At 39.0% G+C, this 25,244-nt stretch overlaps 1 long non-coding RNA gene and 1 other non-coding gene across 2 annotated transcripts in view; one reads left to right on the top strand and one right to left on the bottom strand.

The window, feature by feature from the left end:
• The window catches only part of LOC121031591 (uncharacterized), a 45,590-nt gene extending 20,826 nt beyond the window's left edge, over positions 1-24,764 (top strand). The window contains exon 3 of the long non-coding RNA XR_005790787.1: positions 23,653-24,764. This is a non-coding gene — a long non-coding RNA (uncharacterized LOC121031591). The remainder of the gene's footprint in view (positions 1-23,652) is intronic.
• On the bottom strand, positions 3,146-3,252 carry LOC121032556 (U6 spliceosomal RNA). Its single transcript, XR_005791366.1, has one exon. It is a non-coding gene; the product is annotated as a U6 spliceosomal RNA (small nuclear RNA).
• Positions 24,765-25,244: the final 480 nt, after the last annotated feature.

The raw sequence follows: 25,244 nt of genomic DNA, 5'->3' as shown, positions 1-25,244 counted from the left end.
CTTTCTTTTAATTAGGCCCGGCCGCCGGGGGGGGGGGGCTATATTTGAGGCCATCTCTGTCTGACAGGTTGCCGTTAACATAAAATGGAGAATGGTTTACATTGTCTGCACAAGCACCCTTTGACCTGTTTGAGTGGAGAAGTGTGTGTATTCATTGTTTTTTCCTGATTTCCGATAATATGGAATTACAAAGGAGAGCTGACAATAGAGTCTGAGTGTGGGACATGGAAAGAGGGTAATATTTGCTTTCCTGGCATGTGGACAGGGCTAATGTTGTGGGAAGTTTCCACTTACTCTACACACCCGTTTTGGAACGTCAGCAGATGTGAGAGTATCCATGGAAGCCACCTAAAATTGCCAGATGATGATGCTTTGGTCTATGCATTCATCCTAATCTTTACCCTTGTAGAAAACAAGGAATTCAATTAAGCCTATATACCACCTTTATTTTTCTCTTCTACTTTTATTCCTGAACCCCAAAAACTTGATGCACAGCATAGGTCCCAAGATGGGAAGAGGCTGTAAAGATTTTGGTTAGTTGCAATGCTTTAGCCATATCCTTTCCTGAGTCTTACACAAAAGGTGACGAAAAGCAGATGGCATTTGGAGCAGCCACGTTTTTCCTGGGCCAAGTTAGAGAGGAGTCCTGTACCTGCTGAGGTTCTGACAACCCACGAAGAAGTTAAACCCTAAACCCAAGTTCATCTTCCTGCTTTGCAAAAGACGACTGTCTTATCACAAGTGATATTTAAAATGTTAACATTTGTGCTAAACTAGCACATAAAAAGTAGGCTTTCCTTAAAAAAAGATAAAATATTATTTTCTCACCTTTTTTGTAATTTGAAAATGAGCGAACATATTGTACTCTAAATCTTAAAACAGATACAAGTCTGAAGTGAATCAAAGAAAGAAGTAATAAATTGCCTCTGGAAATCCTATGTTCATAGAAACATAATAATAAGAGGTGTCTTATAAGACCATGAGTTATATCTCACAATGCTAATAAGAGTCATAAAAAGCAAACAAACGACCAAACAAGTCTTTATGGGGAGGTGAATCCTCCTTCTCAGTAATTATATCATCTTCCTTTATAAATACTTTTATAAAATAGGCTCTCCTTTCATCCCACAGCAGTATCCTTTACTGAGGATATACTTAAGCATCCTAGAGCCCTTCTCTTCTTACAACCAAACAAATAATCAAGAAACAAATTGTCTTTCTGTTTATTCGTTTTGTTGCAGAGAGGAGGAATTTCCTGGAAGAAAAGGAAAACAATCTCTTCACATTTTGCTCACTAAAGGGCAGTAGTGAGGCCCCTGCCTCGTGAATAACCTTCATTCTGAGTGTGCTGTAAATATTGAATAGATCGTAAAAGTCTGCACATATATATTAATATCATTGCATTCTTCATAATGAATCATTGCAGCATACTTTTTAAACTCGATCTTGTTTTTTATCTTTAACATAGTAGGAAATTGATTACAGAGGTCTATGGCATGACTTTTTCTTTACTGACCATCCAAATTTCTGAGAAATGCAAATTTTTAATTTTTTCTTTCACGAATTGCATGTAGATACAAAAAGTGATAATTCCTTTATATTTAGAGCTAGTCAAAGGCTCCTTGAAGATAGTGGCCAAGTTTAATTTTCATAGCTAAATATTTTCAGTGAGGATTTTTAAATAATTTAAAAGATAAACAGAAGATATAGTATGTTAATCAGATTTTAAAGAAACATAGAATAACCTGCATCTTTTAGGGGTTTTTAATGTTTATTTTTTCTTTAGTAATCTCTACACCCTACATGGGGCTCAAACTCACAACCCCAAGATCAAGGGTCCCTTGCTTTTCCAACTCGGCCAACCAGGTGCCCTGTAACATTCATCTTTTAATTTGGAAAATAAATACTTAAAGGGAACTTAATTGTCTTTTCACTATTCTAAAACAACTGACCAAATGTGTTCATTATATAGAATACACTTGATCTAAATCACTTGTGTTATTTACCTATTTTTTTAATGTTTACTTTTTTTTTTTCAGAGAGAGAGAGAGACAGAATATGAGTGGGGGAGGCGCAGAGAGAGAGAAGGAGACAGAATCTGCAGCAGGGTCCAGGCTCTGAGCTGCCAGCACAGAGCCTGATGCAGGGTTTGGACTCACCAACCGTGAGATCGTGACCTGGGCTGGAGTCAGATGCTTAACCTGCTGAGCCACCCAGGCGACCCTAAATCAGTTGCGTTATTGAATTGGGTTAATACAAATGGTTCATCTAGTAACTACAAACAGATAATCTTAAAATGGTTTAAAACAATGAAATAAATAAGATCACTATTTATACTGAGAACAAAAAATGGAAGACTAACTTTCCTGTATAGTATGGGGAATTACATTGGACAATTATTCAAGATTTCCCCTTATTAGTAGGAAAAACAAATATTTGTAAGGAAAAGGAAGAATGTCTTTGTTAAAATACTTGATCAAAATCAGATAATACTATTATTGGTATTATCAATTCTTCCCACTATTCTTTAGAGATAAAAAATACCTATTACAATATTTGACATGGTATATTGATATGTCCACAGGTCTAGAAAATGCTTAGTTTCAATAGACAGTGGTCTATATAGCGCCGGGCCAGGGAGGGGAGAAGCAGTAAACAAGCTTAGTATCAAGTGTTCCTGGCTCTTAGGAAATAGGGTGAATTCGCCTCTCATCTAATGCCAATTAATGTGCTTCTTTCCATTTTATCAGAGAATACAGAAAGTGACAGAGTTAGAGGAATTAATTTTCTTTAAGATAAAATCCAAAGAATATCCACCTAATCATACCAATATTTCAATGTTTCCTAAATAATTTAATTTCTTTTCAGTGCCTCTTCTAAACCATAGAGTAAGAAAAATAGAAGAGGATAAGCAATATTGAATATAATAGTATTGGAGATAAATCATAAAATATATTGGCCCTGGCATATGTCCATAGTAGTGATTGGAATCTATATTAATATAATCTTTCTATGGGGAAATTTGACAATGTGGTAAAGTAGTTTTTACAAAGTTCACATCTTTGAAACAGTTATTACACTTAAAAAATAATTTCTAAGGATATATGATAAACAGTATGTACTGTGACAATACTTTTTTTTTTTTTTTAATATGGAACGCTTCACGAATTTGTGTGTCATCCTTGCGCAGGGGCCATGCTAATCTTCTCTGTATCGTTCCAATTTTAGTATATGTGCTGCCGAAGCGAGCACTGACAATACTTTTTAATAGCCAAACAAAAAATGAAGTGACCTGAATACCTACCAATAATAAAATGACTCTTTAAATTATGGTATTTCCACCTTATAATGTTATACATGCCTTAAACTTACTTTTTTTTAAAAAAAAGTTTTTTTTCAACGTTTTTATTTATTTTTGGGACAGAGAGAGACAGAGCATGAACGGGGGAGGGGCAGAGAGAGAGGGAGACACAGAATCGGAAACAGGCTCCAGGCTCTGAGCCATCAGCCCAGAGCCCGACGCGGGGCTCGAACTCACGGACCGCGAGATCGTGACCTGGCTGAAGTCGGACACTTAACCGACTGCGCCACCCAGGCGCCCCCTATTTTTATAAATTTATATAAAATTTTATAAATTTTTTAAATTATACAAATTTTATAAATTTTTATAAACTTTTATAAATTGAGATATCAAATACAAACTTTTATAAATGGTGGGCTATAATCACATATTTATTAAAATATAGTTAGAAATAGCTACATGTGTATGTAGGACTTCAGTTTTTTGTTTCTTCTTATATATGTTCCTAAATTTGGGTGATACACATGTATTCATTTCTGGATAGGAAAAGATTATGAAATGAAATAATGAGAAAATAATGTCACCTGTGATAACATAAATATCACTGCAGGTGAGGAACTCTGAAAAACTGCTTTGAGACTTGTGCATAAACTGTAGGCATGCCAGGTCAGGTTGAAGGCAACCACAGAATGTCTGGAAGTGAACAGGTACAAAAAAAGGCAGGCAGGAAATCTAAAGCCAAATATCAAAACCACAGCAACAACAATAACAACACACATGCATGCTCAAAAACTTCTATTAAAAATGAATACTAAAAAACCCTTCAATTTAGAGAGACAAAACAAAATGTCTTCAAAGGAAATATTAAAATTTTCTCAACAGAACAGAAGGTGAGAGTAAAAAGAAGCAGGAAAGAAGATTGGTATATAAAGAATACAGCACTTGAAGATAGTCATAACAAATACATCCAAAAATGTGATAGAAAATATTTAACAACTATTTTCTTCTAAAAAAGTTCTAATTTTTATAATCTGCCTATTTCTGTGGAGCTAATAATCCTACCATGACCCATTTTAAGCTGCTACTGTCAGATGCCATTAAAAGAACACTCAGGAAGAGATGTGCACAGTCATTTCTTGTGCACTGGTATAAGCAAGTTCCTGAAACCATTAAATATACAACAGTAAATTACAGCGTAATAAAAATAATTGTAAATGGATAAAATTCACCTATTCAAAGGCAGAAAATATACCTACGTATTTTCTTCCAATAATTTTTCATAATGCACAAATAATTTGAAAATTAAGAGATAACATACACTCTAAAATACTGATCAGAAAAAAAAACACAGCCAAAAGACATGCCACACCCATACAGAGTTTGGAAAAGACATAGGTATATATAAATCTCCCAAAAAATATCCAAGATTTTACTACAAAATATACCAAAGTAAAATGCATTAGTAGAAAAGATAGGACTTTACATAATAAAAGAAACAATTCTCAGTATCTCTCAGGACATCAATACCACAAATTTGTATGCATCCAATAGCACAGTCAAAATGTACAAAACCAACTCATGGAAACTAAAAGGAGATTCGAACACATTTCTATCAGAAACCTACAGATAAAGCATTTAAAAAAATAAATGAGTTTAGTAGTTATTTATGGACTCTTAAGCTAATAGAGAACATACAATGTTTTGAAGATCACATAAAATATTTACAAATTGGACCAAGTGATAGATCAGAAGAAGTCTTTGCATATTTCAAGTAGTCAATGACATACAAAATGTATTAATTACAATGCAGTTAAGTTAGGAATCAACAACTAAGAAGTGGGATCATTTTTATGTTTAGAAATTAGAAGTAGTACCCTTCTAAAAAAGCAATGAATTCAAGAAGAAACTGTAATAAATTTAACAACAATAAAACAACTACAAATCAAAAGTCATGGGCATCATCTATTAAAACTTCATTCAAAATAATTACAATGTAGTAGGATACTGATTTAAAATAAAAGATGTTTAATAAACATGGAAAAGTATAGTGAAAGAAAAGGATTAGAAAAATACAGAGAAGTTAACGTTTGAGCTGCATTTTGAAATACAAATAGAAAAATGCCAGGATAATTTGGGGGAGGATATCATTTTAAGTGAAGGGAGCAACGTAAGTAGCCAGCAAAATATTAAGAAATGTGATATGTTTGGGGAAACACAAATAATCTAGTCTTACAAGGTGATACAGTGAGAGATAAAATTGGAAAGTAAGTGGTGATCAGACAAGTAAGCCTTTTAAAATATGTCAAATTAGGGGAGTGGTAGGTACAGGCTATAGTTATGGAATGAGTAAGTCATGAGGGTGAAAGTTATGGCATAGGAAATATAGCCAATAGTATTGTAATAGTGTTGTATGGTGGGGTGCCTGGGTGGCTCAGTCAGTTAAGCATCTGATTCTTGGTTTCAGCTCAGGTCATGATCTCACCATTTTGGGATCGAGACACACATCAGGCTATGCATTGAGCATGGAACCTGCTTGGGATTCTCTCTGTCTCCGTCTCTTCCCCTCTCCCCCTCTCCCCCTCTCTCTCAGTCAAATCAATAAAAAATGGGGGGATAAAAGGTAGCACCTGGGTGGCTCAGTTGGTTAGGCGTCCAGTCTAATGGTTTATGGGTTCAAGCCCTGCATCAAGCTCTGTGCTGACAGCTCAGAGCCTGGAGCCTGTTTCAGATTCTGTGTCTCCCTCTCTCTCTGCCCATCCCCCACTTCCTCTCTCTCTCTCTCTCTCTCTCTCTCTCTCTTCCAAAAATAAATAAACATTTAAAAAAATGAAGGGAGAGGCCAGAATGGTGGAGCAGCATGGAAATTTTCTGCTTCTCTCAACTCTGAAATATAACTAGATTAGCAACAGACCATTTTGCACACCTAGAAAATTGATCTGAGGATTAACACAACAATTGGCATAACTTGAGCCACAGAACTTGGCAGGTACACAACAGCAGAGAGGTGAACTGGGGGATAGAAAAGCTGTGGAGGATAGGGAACTGTTTTTGTTTGCAGAGAGAGGACAGAGATGGGGGGAGAGTACAGGAAAAGTACTCACCCCGAAAGCAGCTGAAGAGAAGAAGAAAGAGTGGAAGCACCCACAGGGTTTGAAAAAGAAAGGGAGAAAGGAGAAAGGAGAGAGTTTCAATACAATTAGGGCTCTATAAGCAGGGGAGCATAGAGTTGGAAATTCCACAGCTTGATACCTGGTGGTGCCCTGGTGGCATGGGCTAATCCTCAGGAGCAGACATTAAGGTCTGAGGGGTCATTGGGTCACACAGGGAGAAGATGTTCCCCTGCTGGGAGGACATTTGGTAGAGGTGTGTGACCTCCCCACAGGAAAAGGTCCCAGGGGACCCCAGAGAACAGCAACGTTTGCTGGTGTTGGAACAAGGACCCTTGGGTGTGCTGAAGCCTTGTGCCCGTTGCAGGCTGTGATTTGCTCTAGTCCCCTGAACCGCTGCTGCTACATGATAGTGTGAACTTTTTCTGTGACAGGCTGGCACTCAGACACAGTCTCTGGCCCTTTGCACTGGCACAGTCCGACAAGCATTCCTGGGGGCAAGTCAGCACCTGGACATTGTTTGGCAAGACCCTCCCCCAGAGGATCAGTGTAAGTTACAGGACCCTGAGAAGTGAGGGGTTTGGAAACACAGCCCCATCTGATTTAAAATTCTGGAGAGAAGTGCCACCTGGCAGTCTGATAGCTTGGTCATGGGCATTGTGGAATAGGGAGTGGGCGGAAGCTGGAGACAAAGGAGGGGTACCTGATGGCCATTCGGTGAGAGCACAGAGTTCTCATGCTAGAGACTGGGGAGCTGGGTGATGCCATTTTCACCTGTCCCACACCTGTGCATACACCTGCATGCATGCCACACAGATCCACCCCAATAAGCTAAGCAGCACCACCTAGTAGAGAATGGAGCTGTTACACCAAACGTAGTCCAACTGTGCCAACCAAGCCCTAGAGGACGATCACAAGTCTCTCCCCCTGCTTAGTGTACGAATAATAGAGTGCTTCATGGTTTGAGTTCTAGGGGAAATTGGATGTAATTTCATTCAAATTTAATTCTGTTGGCTGGACTATTCATTTTTTTCTCTTTTTCATTTCTTATTCTTGGACACTATTTCCCATTTTCATAATTAAAAAATTCTTTTACTATATTTATATTTTTTTGTAAATTTTTTATTATATTTTAATTTATTTATTTTATTTTATTCTATTGTATATTTTTTAATGTTTAAACATTTTCTTTTTTCTTCTTCTTTTCTTTCTTTTTTTTCTCTTTTCTTTCCCTTTTTCTCTATTCTATCAAGCTTCTTTGAACAAGAAAACCAAAATACGTCTAGTATCTAGCTTTCTTTTTTTGATATTTTTGGTTTTAATTTTTTAATTTTAGTTTTTGTTAATTATTTCTCTTCCTCCAAAATGACAAAAAGAAGGAATTCACCCCAAAAGAAAGAACAAGAAGAAATGACAGCCAGAAACTTAATCGACACAAATACAAACAAGATGTCTGAACTAGAATTTAGAATCACGATAATAAGAATACTAGCTGGGGTTGAGAAAAGCATAGAATCCCTTTCTGTGGAAATAAAAGAAGTAAAATCTAATCAGGACAAAATAAAAAATGTTATGACATGAAATCTCAAAAGGATGCCATGCAACAAGGATAGATGAAGCAAAGCAGCAAATCAGTGATAAAGATGACAAAATTATGGAGAATAATGAAGCAGAAAAAAAAGGGAAACTAAGGCAAAAGAGCATAATATAAGAATTAGAGAAATTAAGAAAGAGAAAAGTGTAGGAGGTTTAGGTACGCAAATCCTAGCAAAAAACTTTCCTAACCTGGGGAAAGACACAGACATCAAAATCCAGGAAGCACAGAGAACTCCCATTAGATTCAACAAAAACCAATCATCAATAAGGCATATTATAGTCAAATTCACAAAACACACTGAAAATGAAAGAATTAAGAAAGCAGCAAGGGAAAAAAAATCCTTAACCTATAAGGGAAAATGGATCAGGTCTGCAGCAGACCTATCTACAGAAACTGGGAAGGCCAGAAAGGAATGGCAGGATATATTCTACGTGAGGAATCAGAATAATATGCAACCAAGAATTCTTTATCAAGCAAGAATGTCATTCAAAGTAGAAGGTAAGATAAAGAATTTCTTAAGGCTTTATTTTTTTATTTTTTATTTTTTACATGAAATTTATTGTCAAATTGGTTTCCATACAACACCCAATGCTCATCCCAAAAGGTGCCCTCCTCAATGCCCATCACCCACTTTCCCCTCCCTCCCACCCGCCCATCAATCCTCAGTTTATTCTGTTTTTAAGAGTTTCTTATGGCTTGCCTCCCTCCCTCTCTAACTTTTTTTTCCCTTTCCCTTCCCTTCCCTTCCGCATGGTCTTCTGTTAAGTTTCTCAGGATCCACATAAGAGTCAAAACATATGGTATCTGTCTTTCTCTGTATGACTTATTTCACTTAGCATAACACTCTCCATTTCCATCCACAATGCTACAAATGGCCATATTTCATTCTTTCTCATGCCAAGTAGTGTTCCATTGTATATATAAACCACAATTTCTTTATCCATTCATCAGTTGATGGACATTTAGGCTCTTTCCATAATTTGGCTATTTTTGAAAGTGCTGCTATAAACATTGGGGTTTAAGTGCCCCTATGCATCAGAACTCCTGTATCCCCTGGGTAAATTCCTAGCTGCTATTTCTGGGTCATAGGGTAGATCTATTTTTAATTTTTTGAGGAACCTCCACACTGTTGTCCAGAGCGGCGACACCAGTTTGCATTACCACAACAGTGCAGGAGGTTTCCCGTTTCTCCACATCCTCTCCAGCATCCATAGTCTCCTGATTTGTTCATTTTAGCCACTCTGACTGGCATGAGGTGATATCTCAGTGTGGTTTTGATTTGTATTTCCCTGGTGAGGAGTGATGTTGAGCATCTTTTCATGTGCCTATTGGCCATCCGGATGTCTTCTTTAAAGAAGTGTCTATTCATTTCTTCTGCCCATTTCTTCACTGGATTATTCGTTTTATGGGGTGGAGTTTGGTGAGTTCTTTATAGATTTTGGATACTAGTCCTTTTCCAATATGTCATTTACAAATATATTTTCCTATTCTGTCAGTTGCCTTTTAGTTTTGTTGATTGTTTCCTTTGCAGTGCAGAAGCTTTTTATCCTGATGAGGTCCCAATAGTTCATTTTTGCGTTTAACTCCCTTGCCTTTGGAGAGGTGTCAAGTAAGAAAATGCTACGGCTGAGGTCAGAGAGGTTTTTTTTCCTGCTTTCTCCTCTAGGCTTTTGATGGTTTCCTGTCTCACATCCTGGCCCTTCATTCATTTTGAGTTTTTGTGAATGGTGTAAGAAAGTGGTCTAGTTTCATTCTTCTGCATGTTGCTGTCCAGTTCTCCCAGCACCATTTGTAAAAGAGACTGTCTTTTTTCCATTGGATACTCTTTCCTGCTTTGTCAAAGATTAGTTGGCCATACATTTGTGGGTCCAATTCTGGGGTTTCTATTCTATTCCATTGGTCTATGTGTCTGTTTTTGTGCCAATACCATGCTGTCTTGATAATTACAGCTTTGTAGTAGAGGGTAATGTCTGGGATTGTGATGCCTCCCTCTTTGGTTTTCTTCTTCACTATTACTTTGGCTATTCAGGGTCTTTTGTGGTTCCATACAAATTTTAGGATTGCTCGCCCTGGCTTTGAGAAGAATACTGGTGCAATTTTGACTGGGAATGCATTGAATGTGTAGATTGCTTTGGGTAGTATTGACACTTTAACAATATTTATTCTTCCAATCCATGAGCATGGAATGTTTTTCCATTTCTTTGTATCTTTTTCAATTTCCTTCATAAGCTTTCTATAGTTTTCAGCATACAGATCTTTTACATCTTTGGTTTGGTTTATTCCTAGGTATTTTAAGATTCTTGGTGCAATTGTGAATGGGATCAGTTTCTTTATTTCTCTTTCTGTTGCTTCCCTATTGGTGTATAAAAATGCAACCTATTTCTGTACATTAATTTTGTATCCTGCGACCCTGCTGAAATCACACATCAGTTCTAGCAGACTTTTGGTGGAATCTGTCAGGTTTTCCATGTGTAATATCATGTCATCTGCAAAAAGTGAAAGCTTGACTTCATCTTTGCCAATTTTAATGCCTTTGATTTCCTTTTGTTGTCTGATTGCTGATGCTAGAACTTCCAACACTATGTTAAACAATAGCAGTGAGAGTGGGCATCCCTGTCGTGTTCCTGATCTCAGGGGGAAAGCTCTCAGTTTTTCCCCATTGTTGATATTAGCTGTGGGCTTTCCATAAGTGGCTTTTATGAAGTGGCTTAAGTATGTTCCTTCTATCCCGACTTTCTCGAGGGTTTTTATTAGGAAAGGATGCTGAATTTTGTCAAATACTTTTTCTGCATCTATTGACAGGATCATATGGTTCTTTTCTTTTCTTTTATTAATGTGATGTATCACACTGAATGATTTGCAAATTTTGAACCAGCCCTACAGCCCAGGAATGAATCCCACTTGATCGTGGTGAATAATTCTTTTTATATGTTGTTGAATTCAGTGTGCCAGTATCTTGTTGAGAATTTTTGCATCTATATTCGTCAGGGATATTGGCCTGTAGTTCTCTCTCTCTTTTTTTTTTTTTTTTTTTTTTTTTTTTTGCTGGGTGTATGTCTAGTTTGGGAATCAAAGTAATGCTGACTTCATAGAATGAGTCTGGAAGTTTTCCATCCCTTTCTATTTTTTGGAACAGCTTGAGAAGGATAGGTATTATCTCTGCTTTAAATGTCTGGTAGAATTCCCCAGGGAAGCCATCTGGTCCAGGACTCTTATTTGTTGGGAGATTTTTGATAACTGATTCAATTTCTTTGATGGTTATGGGTCACTTCAAGTTTTCTATTTTTCCTGTTTGAGTTTTGGAAGTGTGTGCATGCTTAGGAATTTGTCCATTTCTTCCAGGTTGTCCATTTTTTTGGCACATAGTTTTTCATAGTATTCCCTGACAATTGCTTGTATTTCTGAGGGATTGATTGTAATAATTCCAGTTTCATTCATGATTTTATCTATCTCTTTTCTTTTTGAGAAGCCTGGCTAGAGGTTTATCAATTTTATTTATTTTTTCAAAAAACCAACTCTTGGTTTCATTGAAATACTCTACTTCTCTATGGGGCGCCTGGGTGGCTCAGTCAGTTAAGCGTCTGACTTCAGCTCAGGTCATGATCTCACGGTTTGTGTGTTCGAGCTCTGTGTCGGGCTCTGTGCTGACAGCTCAGAGCCTGGAGCCTGCTTCAGATTCTTTCTCTTTCTCTCTCTCTCTCTCTCTCTCTGTCTCTCTGCCCCTCCCCTGCTCACACTCGTTTCTCTTTGTCTCAAAAATAAATAAAACATTTAAAAAATTTAAAAAAAAAGAAATGCTCTACTGCTCTGATTTTTGTTATTTCTGCTCTGATTTTTATTTCCACTCTGATTTTTATTATTTCTCTTCTGCTTGGTTTGGGGTGTCTTTTTGCTGTTCTGCTTTGTTTCCTTTAGGTGTGCTGTTAGATTTTGTATTTGGGATTGTTCTTATTTCTTGAGACAGCCTTGGATTGAAATGTATTTTCCGGGGCGCCTGGGTGGCTCAGTCAGTTAAGCGTCCGACTTCAGCCAGGTCACGATCTCGCGGTCCGTGAGTTCGAGCCCCGCGTCGGGCTCTGGGCTGATGGCTCAGAGCCTGGAGCCTGTTTCCGATTCTGTGTCTCCCTCTCTCTCTGCCCCTCCCCCGTTCATGCTCTGTCTCTCTCTGTCCCAAAAATAAATAAATGTTGAATAAAAAAAAAAAAAAAGAAATGTATTTTCCTCTCAGGACTGCCTTCACTGCATCCCATAGCATTTGGATTGTTGTATTTTGATTTTCATTTGTTTCCATGTATTTTTAAATTTCTTCTCTAATTGCCTGGTTGACCCATTCATTCTTCAGTAGGGTGTTCTTTAACCTCCATGCTTTTGGAGGTTTTCCAGACTTTTTCCTGTGGTTTATTTCAAGTTTCATACCATTGTGGTCTGAAATTGTGCATGATATGATCTCAATTCTTTTATACTTATTGAGGGCTGTTTTGTGACCCAATATGTGGTCTATCTTGGAGACTGTTCCATGTGCACTCAAGAAGAAAGTATATTCTGTTGCTTTGGGATGCAGAGTTCTAAATATATCTGTCAAGTCTATCTGGTCCAATGTATCATTCAGGGCCCTTGTTTCTTTATTGATTCTGTGTCAAGATGATCTATCCATTGTTGTAAGTGGGGTATTAAAGTCCCCTGGAATTACCACAGTCTTACCAATAAGGTTACTTATGTTTATGAGTAATTGTTTTATACATTTGCGGTCTCCCGTATTTGGCACATAGACATTTATAACTGTTAGCTCTTCCTGATGGATAGACCCTGTAATTATTATATAATTCCCTTCTTCATCTCTTGTTACAGCCTTTAATTGAAAGTCTAGTTTATCTGATATAAGTATGGTTACTCCAGCTTTCTTTTGAATTCCAGTAGCATGAGATAGTTCTCAATCCCCTCACTTTCAATCTGAAGATGTCCTCAGGTCTAAAATGAGTCTCTTGTAGACAGCAAATAGATGGGGCTTGGTTTTTTTTTTTTTTTTAATCCATTATGACACCCTATGTCTTTTGGTTGGAGCATTTAGTCCATTTACATTCAGTGTTATTATTGACAGATATGGGTTCAGAGTCATTGTGATGTCTGTAAGTTTCATGCTTATAGTGATGTCTCTGGTACTTTGTGGTCCCTGCAACATTTCAGTCACAGAGTTCGTCTTAGGATCTCTTGTAAGGCTGGTTTAGTGGTAGTGAATTTCTTCAGTTTTTCTTTGTTTGGGAAAACCTTTATTTCTCCTTCTATTCTGAATGACACACTTTCTGGATAAAAGATTCTTGGCTGCATATTTTTTCTGTTCATCACATTGCAGATTTCCTGCCATTCCTTTCTGGCCTGCCAAGTTTCAGTAGATAAGTCTGCTACTATCTTTATGTGTCTACCTTTGTAAGTCAGGGCCTGTTTATCCATAGCTGCTTTCGGAATTTTCTCATTATCTTTGTATTTTGCCAGTTTCACTATGCTATGTCATGCAGAAGACCGATTCAAGTTACATCTGAAGGGAGTTCTCTATGACTCTTGGATTCAATTCTTTTTTTCTTCCCCAGATCAGTGAAGTTCTCAGCTATGATTGTTCGAGTATACCTTCAGCCCCTTTCTCTCTCTCTTCTTATGGAATTCCTATGATATGGATATTGTTCAGTTTGATTGCATCACTTAGTTCTCTATTTCTCCCCTCATACTCCTGGATTTTTTTATCTCTCTTTTTCTCAGCCCTCTCTTTTTCCATAATTTTATCTTCTAATTCACCTATTCTCTCCTCTGCCTCTTAAATACATGCTGTGGCCACCTCCATTTTATTTTGCACCTCATTTATAGCAGTTTTTAGTTCCTCATGACTATTTCTTAGTCCCTTGATATCTGTAGCAATAGATTCTCTGCTGTGCTCTATGCTTTTTTCAAGCCCAGTGATTAATTTTATGACTATCACTCTAAATTCTTGTTCTGTTATATTGCTTAAATAGTTTTTGATCAATTTGTTCGCTGTCACTACTTCCTGGAGTTTCTTTTGAGGAGAAGTCTTCCGTTTCATCCTTTTGCATAGTCCCTGCGGTACCTCCAAACTGCAGGGCACTTCCCCTTTGCTGTCCGGAGTAACTTGTGTTGGTTGGCAGGGCAGCAGTCAGACCCAATGACTCACTGTGGAGTGGTGTGGCCCTTGTCTGGGCTACTTGCACACTGCCAGGCCAGTGGTACTGCTTCAATGGGATCTGGCCAAGGGCGTATTAGCCAGGGTGCATCCACAAGGTGCCTGGGCAGGGGGTGGGGGGTGGGAAGGCTTAGTTTGCCTTGCCATCAGTGGTTCCCTACAGGAGGGGCCCTGCAGCACCAGGAGAGAGGCAGGCCCATCAGAGGGATGGATCCACAGAAGCACAGCATTGGGAATTTGTGCAGTGCAAGTAAGTTCAGTGACAGGAACTGGTTCCCTTTGGATTTTCGGCTGGGGGATGGGAGAGGGAAATGGTACTTGCCAGCTCCTTTGTTCCTCCTTCAAGGTGAGCTCTGTCTTCCAGGGCTCAACAGCTCTCCCTCCTGGCATCCTTTCACCCTCCCCACTCTCCAAGAGCAGAGCTGTTGACTTTTAACATTCCAGTTGGTAAGTCCCACTAGCTGTCAGAACTCACAGAGTCTGACCCCTCTGCTTTTGCAGGCCCATCTTCGGGGGCTCTGCTTTGCCAGGCTGGCTGCCCCTTCACTGCCCCGGCTTCCTCCCATTAGTCCGTGTAGCACGCACCACCTCTCCGCCCTTCCTACCCTCTTCCGTAGTCCTCTTGTCTATGCTTGGCTCTGGAGAGTCCATTATGCTACTCTTCTGGCAGTTTTATGGGTTATTTAGGCAGATGTAGGTGGAATCTAAGTGATCAGCAGGACAAGGTGAGCCCAGCGTCCTCATACAGCACCATCTTCCATCGAAATCTCAAATATGTAAGGCTTTAAACTATGCTTCTGAGGGAGGATCCCATGCCCACCTCCTTGGTTTCCATCAGTTGGCTAGAGCAACTCACACAACTCAGAGAAACATGTTTCTCACTAGATCACTGGCTTATTACAGAAGGAGATAAATCAGGAACAGCCAGATGGAGAAAATACACAGGACCCAGTGTGGGGAAAGGGCACAGACGTTCCAGAGTCTCTCCAGGTGCTCCTGCCACCCTGGATCTCCACGTTTTCACCAGCCCACAAGCTCCAGATAAAGAGTTTCTAAGACAAACAAAAACTAAAGGTATTCATGACCACTAAACCAGCCCTGCAAGAAATTTTAAGGGGGACTCTCTGAGGGGAGAAAAGAGAAACAAAACAAAAAAGGCCAAAAGCAACAAAGACTAGAAAGGACTAGAGAACATCACCAGAAACTCCAACTCTACAGGCAACATAATGACAATAAATTCATAAGTTTCAGTACTCAGTCTAAATGTCAATGGACTAAATACTCCAATAAAAAGATATAGGGTAATAGAATGGATAAGAAAACACGATCTGTCTATATGCTCTTTACAAGAGACTCATTTTAGACCTAAAGACACCTTCAGATTGAAAGTAAAGGGATGGAAAACCATCTATCATACTAATGGGTATAAAAAGCCAGAGTAGCCATACTTATATAAGACAATCTAGATTTTAAAATAAAGACTATAAGAAGGGTTAAAGAAGGGCATTATATCATAATTAAGGGGTCTATCCACCAAGAAGATCTAAGAATTGTAAACATATATGTCCCCCAGGTGAAACACCCAAATATACAAATCAATTAATCACAAACATAAAGAAACTCATTGACAGTAATACCATAACAGTAGGGGACTTCAAGACCCCACTTACAACAATGGGAAGATCATATAAACAGAAAATCAACAAGGAAACAATGGCTTTGAATGGCACACTGGACTGGAGGGACTTAACATATATTCAGAACATTTCATCCTAAAGCAGCCGAATACACATTCTTCTCTAGTGCACAAGGAACATTCTCCAGAATAGACCACATACTGGGACACAAATCAGCCCTCAACAATTTCAAAAAGATTGAGATCATACCATGCATATTTTCAGGCCACAATGCTATGAAACTTGAAATCAACCACAAGAGAAAATTTGGAAAGACAACAAGTACTTGGAGATTAAAGAACATCCTACTAAAGAATGAATGAGAAAATTAAAAAGTACATGGACGCCAATGGAAATGATAACACCCAAAACCTCTGGGATGCAGCAAAGTCAGGCATAAGAGGGAAGTATTTAGCAATCCAGGCCTTCCTGACAAAGGAAGAAAGTTCTCAGATACATAACCTAATCTTACACCTTAAAGAGCTGGAAAAAGAACAGCAAATAAAACCCCAAAACAGCAGAAGATGGGAAACATTAAAGATTAGAGCAGAATATTGAAACAAACAAACAAACAAACAAACAAAAAGCCAGTAGAACAGATTATTGAAACCAGGAGATGGTTCTTTGAAAGAATTAACAAAATTGATAAACCCCTAGCCAGTTTGATCAAAAAGAAAAAAGAAAGGACCCAAATAAATAAAATCAGGAATTAAAAAGGAGAGATCACAACCAACACTGAAGAAAACAAAAAAAAAAAAAAAAAAAGGAAAAAATATTTTAAAAATGTGCTGTATGGTGACAGATGGTAGCTACCCTTGTGGTGAGCACAGCATAACCTATAGAGTTGTCCAATCACTATGTTGTACAACTGAAGCCAATGTAATGTTATGTGTTAACTATATGTATGTCAACTATACTTCAAACAAAATAAAACAAAACAAAAACAAAAACAAAAGCAGAAGGAGCAAGTGAAAAGTGGCAACAATAAATATCATATTCTAAAGTGATCATTTAGATACATGTTTTATCTCTGCTGAGATACATATTGTATCTACTCCCTTTGTTCTTATAGAAAAAGAAAATCATTTGAAAACTTGGGATATATCATTTGCTGTAGGCATATAATTTTTAACATAACTCAAAACTAGTTGAGACAAACGAGTTAAACCACAGCAAGTGAAAATCCCTGATTCTAGAGAGGGATTATATATATTCATACCATGACAGTACCTATAATTCATGACAAGCAGTATGGTTTAGGAGAAAAACAGTACTGAATTACTCAGATTTTCTCCTAAAGCTATTGGTAAGCATTTCAGTTTTATATGGGTTAGTAACATGGTCAAATTTGCATTTTGGAGGGATTGCTATGGTACCACTCTGGAGAACTGAGAGGTATGGGGTTGGGACTATTAAGAGGGCAGACAGTCTAAAAGCACAGAGATCATGAAGGAGGCTATTAAAGTAGTTCAGATAAGATATGGTATGAGCTGCATTAGAGGAGAGGCAGTAGGATTAGAGAAGGGATGTATTTGAAAGTCAGAGAGAAATGTAGTGGATGAGAATATCAAAGGTGATTAAATATGGAAGGTAAGTGAGAAGAAAGGGACTGGAATTAATGTTTGGTTTCTATCTCAGAAGACTGGGTAAAGACTAGCTCAGGCTGCCACAACAGAATACCAGAGACAGGGGACTGAAGAAACAGACCTTTATTTTGCCTAGCTTCAGAGGCTGAGAAGTCCAAGATCAAGGTGTCAGCAAGGAAGGTTTTATTCTGAGGTTTCTTCTGTTGACTTGCAGGTGTTCACCATCTTCCTATGTGCTCACATGACCTCTTCTTTGTGGATATGGGGGAGTGAGAAGAGAAAGCTCCTGGAGTCTCTTTCTTTTTTTGTTTTTGTTTTTATATTTGTTCTTTTTAGAGAAATAGCATGTGAGCAAGCTGGGGAAAGGAGCAGAGAGAGAGAGAGAGAGAGAGAGAGAATCCCAAGCAGGCTCTACTCTTAGTGTTGAGCCTGATGTAGGGCCCAATCCCACAACCCTGGGATCATGACTTGAGCTGAGATCAAGAATTGGTTGCCCAACTGACTGAGCCACCCAGGTGCCCTGAGGAGTCTCTTCTTTTAAAGGCACTAATCCCATCATAAGAGCCACATCCTCATGACCTCACCTAAACCTAATTACCACCCAAAGTCCCCACCTCCATATACCATCACGTTGGGGATTAGAGCTTCACCTTGTGGATTTTGGAGGAAACAATTTATATCATAGCAGATGATAATGTGATAACTGTGAAGTGCAATAGAGAAGAAAGGCAAATTTGTCTAGGAGGGGTAGGGTAAAGGGAAAGGGGAAGAGCATCAGCTTAATTTTAGATAGGATGGTGTTTAATTTCAAGTGCCTTAGGAAGAGCAGGTGAAGATTTCTGGCAGACACTTGGTTATGTAACTGTAGAGTTTTTGAAAGTGTGGGGGGATTGATATGGATTTATTTATTTATTGCTGAAAAACATAAAAGTGGAACATGTATGATGGAAAGGGGGCCATGGATGGAGCCCTTGGGAACACGGAGACAAGGGTATACATAAAGATAGAGTGAAAGAGACAGAAGTGGTGGACGGATGGGATGAGAAACAGAAATCTATGTTGTCATAGAAACAAGAGATGTGATTGTCATCATCCGCAAAAAAATTCAAATAAGTATTCTATTCATTTGATTTGGGCATTAAGATGTAATCAGGGAATGTGTTCCTCTGACAATGCCTTCATCTTGTACCCAGTTTTATTAGCTCTGCCCATCCTTTGTCCCACTCTGCCCAAGAATGACCCTGTTAATTTGCCTGCTACTCTAGTTCTGGTTCTGGGACTACAGAGAAGGACCCTGCTCTGCTCTCGTGAGTTACTCCAGATAGTAGAACCCCAAGTACTGTTCCAGTACCCTGTGGGATACCCCCTGTGACTTGGGGTTGAATCTCTCTCACCCAGACCACCCTCTTGAATAATGCTACTGTGACCACATGCTTTAGATGCTTCCCCCATTTCTGTGTCCAGCGAATTCCCCAATCCTGTCCCCTCTGTGAATGATCTGGCCTATTGCTTCTGGAGGGAAGCCTCAGATCCTTTGTGGATGCTTTATATATTGGATACATTTTGCTTTATGATCTGCTTCTTAATCCCTTTGCTCCCTATCGCTTTTGGAGAGCATTTCTTCAGCAGGGCCTCTCAGTTCCTTAGAATTGCTTTTTTAAGGCAGTAACTGCTAGTGTTTGCAAGTCCAACTTTACTTTTTTAAAAACCAAAAAGGAAGGAAAAAAAATAAAAGAATTCTCTTAAGCCCACAGGAAGCATTATGGGAAGAGAGGCCAGGCTGTCCTGTGACTCTGCATTTTAAACAGGTATCTCTCCTCATGATGAGAATTACTTTGGCCTGGGTTGAGCTTTCCCCATGGACCCTTTCCACTTAAGCTTTTTATTTAAAACGTAAATTGGGATTATTGTATTCCCTCCCTTTACTTTGGAAGTAAAAATTTTAAATTAATTGTGGTCTAAAATGATAGCAAACAGAGAGGTTCTGATAGCAGTCTGGTGGCCTCTTGTTTAGCCAGCAGAGATTTCTGTTATTGCTGCTGGGAATGGCTTGGCTGAGGTATTTTTAATTGACATTTTTTCTTCCTCTAATGAAGGATTGAATTATGACTTACTATAAAATCCCCCAGTGTCGTGTCGTGGAGAGAGAGATGTTGACTGACTTCCTCTGACTTGATTGGAGTGGAGCTATTTATTGGAGCTAGGTTTTAAGTCACAGGGGTGGCATTCTGAAGGAGTTTTGCTTTTAAGGCAGCACTATCTGGAAATGCCTTTAGCTCTGTTCAGTGCTTCAGCACAGCGGGCAGTGTTGTAAAAGATAAGAAGGGCATTTCTGTACCAGTGGCTGGCGTAGCACTACTGGGTTGTCCACCCTGGTAGGATCAGTCACCATGGTTCTAAGTCAGGAACTTCCCTGGCCCTACTGAACCTGCTTCTGCCTGGGAAAATAGGGAAATCCCAAATGTCAGCCTCTGGATATAGCCACCACCTGCCAAGAGAACCATCCCCAATGGACAGGACAGATTTGTAAACAGTAATCCCTGTGCTATAACAATAGCTCTCTGCCTGCTACATAGTGGGGATGGTAAAAATGTGGATGTTGCAAAATGTAATCACTGGCCTGGAAATTTCCCTTCTGTGGCAGATGGTAGGATCAAGAGCAAAGACAGACATGTCCTTCCACAAACCAAGGGCAATGGTTACACAATAGGCTTAGGTAACAGCCACTAGAGTAGACAGCTTTAGGCAAAACTCAGGGATATGTAATAAAATAACTTCTTTGAATCCGGACAGCTTGGATGAAACATCTTTTGAGGATATTGGACTGGAATCCCACTATAAGCATGGGCTACCCAGTTCAGACTTCAGGCAACAGAGTAGTTGTGTCAGGTTTGTCTGTGTCTTGAGACAACTGCACTCTAGACATTACCATATTTCAGGAAAAGAATTTTAAAAGAAAGGAAACAGCACCCAAACTGGGAGTAGAACTCAAGCATATCAACCTTGGAATAACATTTACTCTGTGCCTCCAGTTTTCTGAAAACAGCTTTAACCAAAAAAATAGTTTTTGAAGTTGCCTATGAGAGAATCTGTCCTGAAGCTTATGTGAGAATTTTGTTATTGGCGCAGCACCAACCAATATATGGTCTCTCAAGGTGCATGTTCATTTGTTTGCACTCACCTTATATGTAACTGGTGCACCCCCAGCTCATGTTGCAGAGATAGAGCATTTTCCTGAGGATTGAATTAGACATGCTGTGGAGTTCAATTAATGCACTTTTTCTCTAAATACAATGATTTTCCCCCCAAGCATTAAGCCAACTAACACATGGAAAAGATCCTTTAATGTTTTGTAGAAAACAGTCCCCACTTGGTAATGTACACGGCAAGTTGAAAGATGGCGTTTGGTTTTTCCAATCGCTTCAAAAAGACACACTATTTCCTATTTATTGTTTCTGTTTGGCAAAGATCAGATTCCTAAAAGCAAGAGGGAGATAATTTCCTGAAGAAATTGAATTTTCTTTCTGAATAATTAAGGCCTTGGGAGTCCAATATTTAGAAAAACTTCAACTAAGGGCTTACAAAATAGGAAGATTAAGAAGAAACATTTTATTTTCTGGTGTCGTACAATTTAAGCCTAAAAGGCAACTGAAAATTGTCTCTCATATTGTTGCAGACATCAAATTGTTCAGATCATATGGTGCAGGAAAACAAAATTTTCTTCTTGTTTCTGTTGGACTTTTTGGTCAGACAATAATTATTCATGAGGAATAACGAGGGTCCCTCAATGCTGCAAACTCAACAGTTGATTTACCAACGAATGGCAAAGCCCTGATAATCACTTGTCTATAAGTTCAAGGACTACTGGCAGGGTGGGGGGAGGGGCAGTTGTCCTTGATGTAGTCTTAAGAGGCAGGAGACAGAGCAGAGCCACACAAGTGTCACCTCCTTGGGGACCAGAAAGTATTGATAAGCATGTACCTGTGTCACAATGATATCACTCAATGGTTACAATCAAGTGTGTATGTTAATAAGGATATGCCATAATAGTAATCATGTTTCATGCTAATTTTTAATGAATTGAGAGCCCTATATTCTTACTTTGTTCTGTTGAAAGTATTCAGCTGAGGATACCCCCATAAATAATAGATATCTAATTCCAGGGTTTAAAAGAGAGTTAGATTTTAGATAAGAAAGTACAATTCTCTAGGAGCAATTTGATTTCCTTGAATATAGCATCCTTCTACTATTTGTAGCGGAAAAACTAGTGATAAGCATATTTTGTTTTAGTAGGGTTTTACCTAATAATACTAAGATTCTTTGGACCATTCATGCATAAATGACAGGAGAGGAAATGGCTGTCATTCATCCTATAATATGAAGAAAAGGAGAGTGGTCAGGGTCACATTATCATTTGGAAATGAGGATGTGCACTGGGATCTTTGCAGCCCCCTGTTCCTGTCCTGTCATTCTTTGAAGGTTGGAAAGCTTGCTTTCCTCTTTGTTCCTATCAATCTGCAAAATAAACTGAGCACCTGATCTTACTCAATCCTCCTGTCCCCTACAATCTTTATTTTAGGTGCTGAGCTACGATTTTATATCATTAATAATGTTTAAAGACTTAAACTTTGGACAATGTGCCAGATCCTACATATCATGACCTCCTCCTCAGAAGCAAGGTGATTGGGATTGGGGAGCAGGAAAAGGTAGCGTGAGTTTCTGCCCATGAATGTGACTTTCTAAGCATAAATGAGAATGACAAAGGAAAGAGACCTTTTGAAAATATAGTCAAAAGGTCTTTGTCAAACTACCAAGCTGAAATTCGTACTACGACTGACCCACTGCCTAACTGCTTGTAATTGGTTTCTCTTCCAAAAAGAAGTAGGTAATGAGAATTTGATTCTAGCAATTCTCCGTCTCAAACAGAATTCTGTGGGAGCTGCTGCTCTCTTTCTATGTTATTTAATCTCTCGCTGAAATATGAGCTCAGGTTTTCATTGGAAACCGTTGGATTCTGAGTTGATTTGGAACGCTTAGAGACCTAGACGAACTGCACCATTTTGAATAAGGTCCCATGTTCCAAGTGTTGAGGTGTGTTTCTAACATCTGTGAAAGAACCTGGGACCGTCTGTCCTCTGCCAGTCCCACCGCACTGTGCCGTGGTCATAATCCATTCAGCAGCAAGGAACGGGTTCTCTTGTGTTCAGCACAAACAGGTACTTAATTGGGAGGCCTTCTTTTCTACTTCATGATTCCAGCTGGAATGTACAGGAACCATAAAGAAGTTTGTGATTGTTCTTGCCCCATCCGTGTCCTTCACTGTCCAGGCTTACACCTGTTTTACAAGGAGCGTGCTGCCAGTTGCCTACATGCAGTTGGAGAACTAAGTAGGGATCCTAATAAATGGGCGAAACAGATGGAGGCTAGAAGCTCTTGCGAAGTTAAAAGAATTGTGTGCTTAATAGACTAAATGCTTAATAGCAGTAATAGCTGCCAAGTCACCACATAACTCACTGATATGCATGGACTGTAGCTGCAAGAAAGTGACTGCTTTCAGTCTCAAGGACTTTCCTAAAAATTCAAGGTTGTAAGAACCTAACCTAGAGAATAATTACTTGTCCAGACGTGATAACAGACTCTGGCAGAACAAAAATGACAGCTTGATTCACAGACAAATATAAGTCGGTCTTGGATGTCTGGCTTCCATTTTTCTGTGGAGAGATAGATGTCTTTAAAAAGCCTCAGCAGTGAACATCCTGTCAGTTTAAAAGGTCAGACACTGAAGTGTATCAGAAGAGATGATGCTGCACAGACCATTGAGAGAAAAGAAAATGATTTCATTATCCTCGTTCATCTGCTATGGATTAATTCAGTTCCCATCATTGTGGCAATTAAGGCACTTTTGTAGAGCTGTCCTGACCTAGTTGAGGTGGAACCAGGTAATAAAAGGCAGCGGCAGGGAGGAGGGCAACTATGGCTGAGTTAATATTCCTTAGGAACAAACGATGTTTGGAAAAGAGTTCGGAGTTGATATGTGCAACTGCATCTGATGAAGAAAAAAGAGCCTAAACAAAGAACAACCCCTAGAAATATTTCCCTCTAGGTCAGAAAGTGACTTTTGCATCTTGGGTAGCCCGTGAGTCACGCCAGGGCTTGGAAACAATCACGTAAAAAAACGGCATGTTTTGCTTTTCACAGGGGACACTACGGACATGAATGAGAAGATAGAAGAATTCTGGGAGAACTGCTACCCTCCTGGGTCAAAGATGGGGCTGCTTTTCTGCCAGTTGGACCTTCTCAGTACCTGAAATGTAACATCTAGAAAGAGAACACATCAGATCCTCCTAAATTAGTTTCTTCTGATTCTGTTTGCTCAGTCACTCCAGCTCAAAAGCTCTGTCACCATGTTTAACTACTTGTCTAGTACCCCTTATATTACTTGCCAATTTATATTCATTCTGTGTCCACTGCCTTCACAATGTCTTCTTTATCACTTCCCTTCTTTCCACTCCCACTTACACAGTCCTCACAGAAGCCCTCATTACTCCTCACTTGGACAACCGTAATAGCTTTCTAACTGTCTCCTCACCTACCCTTTCCAAGCCCTAATGCATTCTACTCGCGACTGACATATTAATCTTCCTAAAGTCTATCTTTAATCATGTCATCCCCTTGCTTGCAAATGTCAAATGTCTTCCCAGTGACTACTAAATTAAGTACTAAGTTTTCGCCCTAACATTCAAGGCTCCCCAGAGTAAGCCTTAGCTGATCATTTGTGCCTCATTTCCCATTAGTCTTCCAAGCCCCTTATGGTCAATCTAGACTATGAGCCAATCCTCAGTCACATCTCCTGAGCAAATCCCTCTATTCATTCTTGTCCTTCTTCAAAGAATGTCCTTTGCCCTCATTTTAGCTTAGAATGCCACCCATTCTGCAAGGTCAGTCATGGAATGCTTCATGGAACATTTCTGGACTTTCCCCTGCTGAATATAATTTCTCACCATTATTTGTGCCTCTCTTAAAGCACTAATCACAGTCCTATGAAGAGTTAAAAAGTTGCAGGAACTTAGAGCAAGGAGATCTATCCAACTTACTCTCTCATGAATTGGAGCAAGAATGTAATCCTTTAAAAATCTCAGTTTATGTAATAAAATTCAACAAATATTTATTAAGAACCATCTCTATGCTTGGAATATAGCAGTGAACAAAACAAATACTTACCTTCTAAGGGAGATGGCAGATATACAGGCATTTAGAAATATACAAGGTGGGCATCTGGATGGTTCATGTGGTTAAGCATCTGACTCTTGATTTGGGCTCAGGTCATGATCTCAACGGACTAAAATTTGTATTTCAGGTTTGAAAAGAATAGCCTTTTTATTTATTTATTTTTTTTCAACATTTTTTTTATATATATGAAATTTATTGTCAAATTGGTTTCCATAGAACACCCAGTGCTCATCCCAAAAGGTGCCCTCCTCAATACCCATCACCCACCCTCTCCTCCCTCCCACCCCCCATCAACCCTCAGTTTGTTCTCAGTTCTCAACAGTCTCTTATGCTTTGGCTCTCTCCCACTCTAACCTCTTTTTTTTTTTTTTCCTTCCCCTCCCCCATGGGTTCCTGTTAAGTTTCTCAGGATCCACTTAAGAGTGAAACCATATGGTATCTGTCTTTCTCTGTATGGCTTATTTCACTTAGCATCACACTCTCCAGTTCCATCCACGTTGCTACCAAAGGCCATATTTCATTTTTTCTCATTGCCACGTAGTATTCCGTTGTGTATATAA

The sequence above is a fragment of the Herpailurus yagouaroundi genome, unplaced genomic scaffold (genome assembly GCF_014898765.1).
Source record: "Herpailurus yagouaroundi ecotype Mexico unplaced genomic scaffold, PumYag 141, whole genome shotgun sequence".
NCBI classification, from domain to species: Eukaryota; Metazoa; Chordata; class Mammalia; order Carnivora; family Felidae; genus Herpailurus; species Herpailurus yagouaroundi.
Note: the sequence above shows the minus strand (reverse complement) of the source record. Positions and strands in the feature narration are given on the sequence as shown.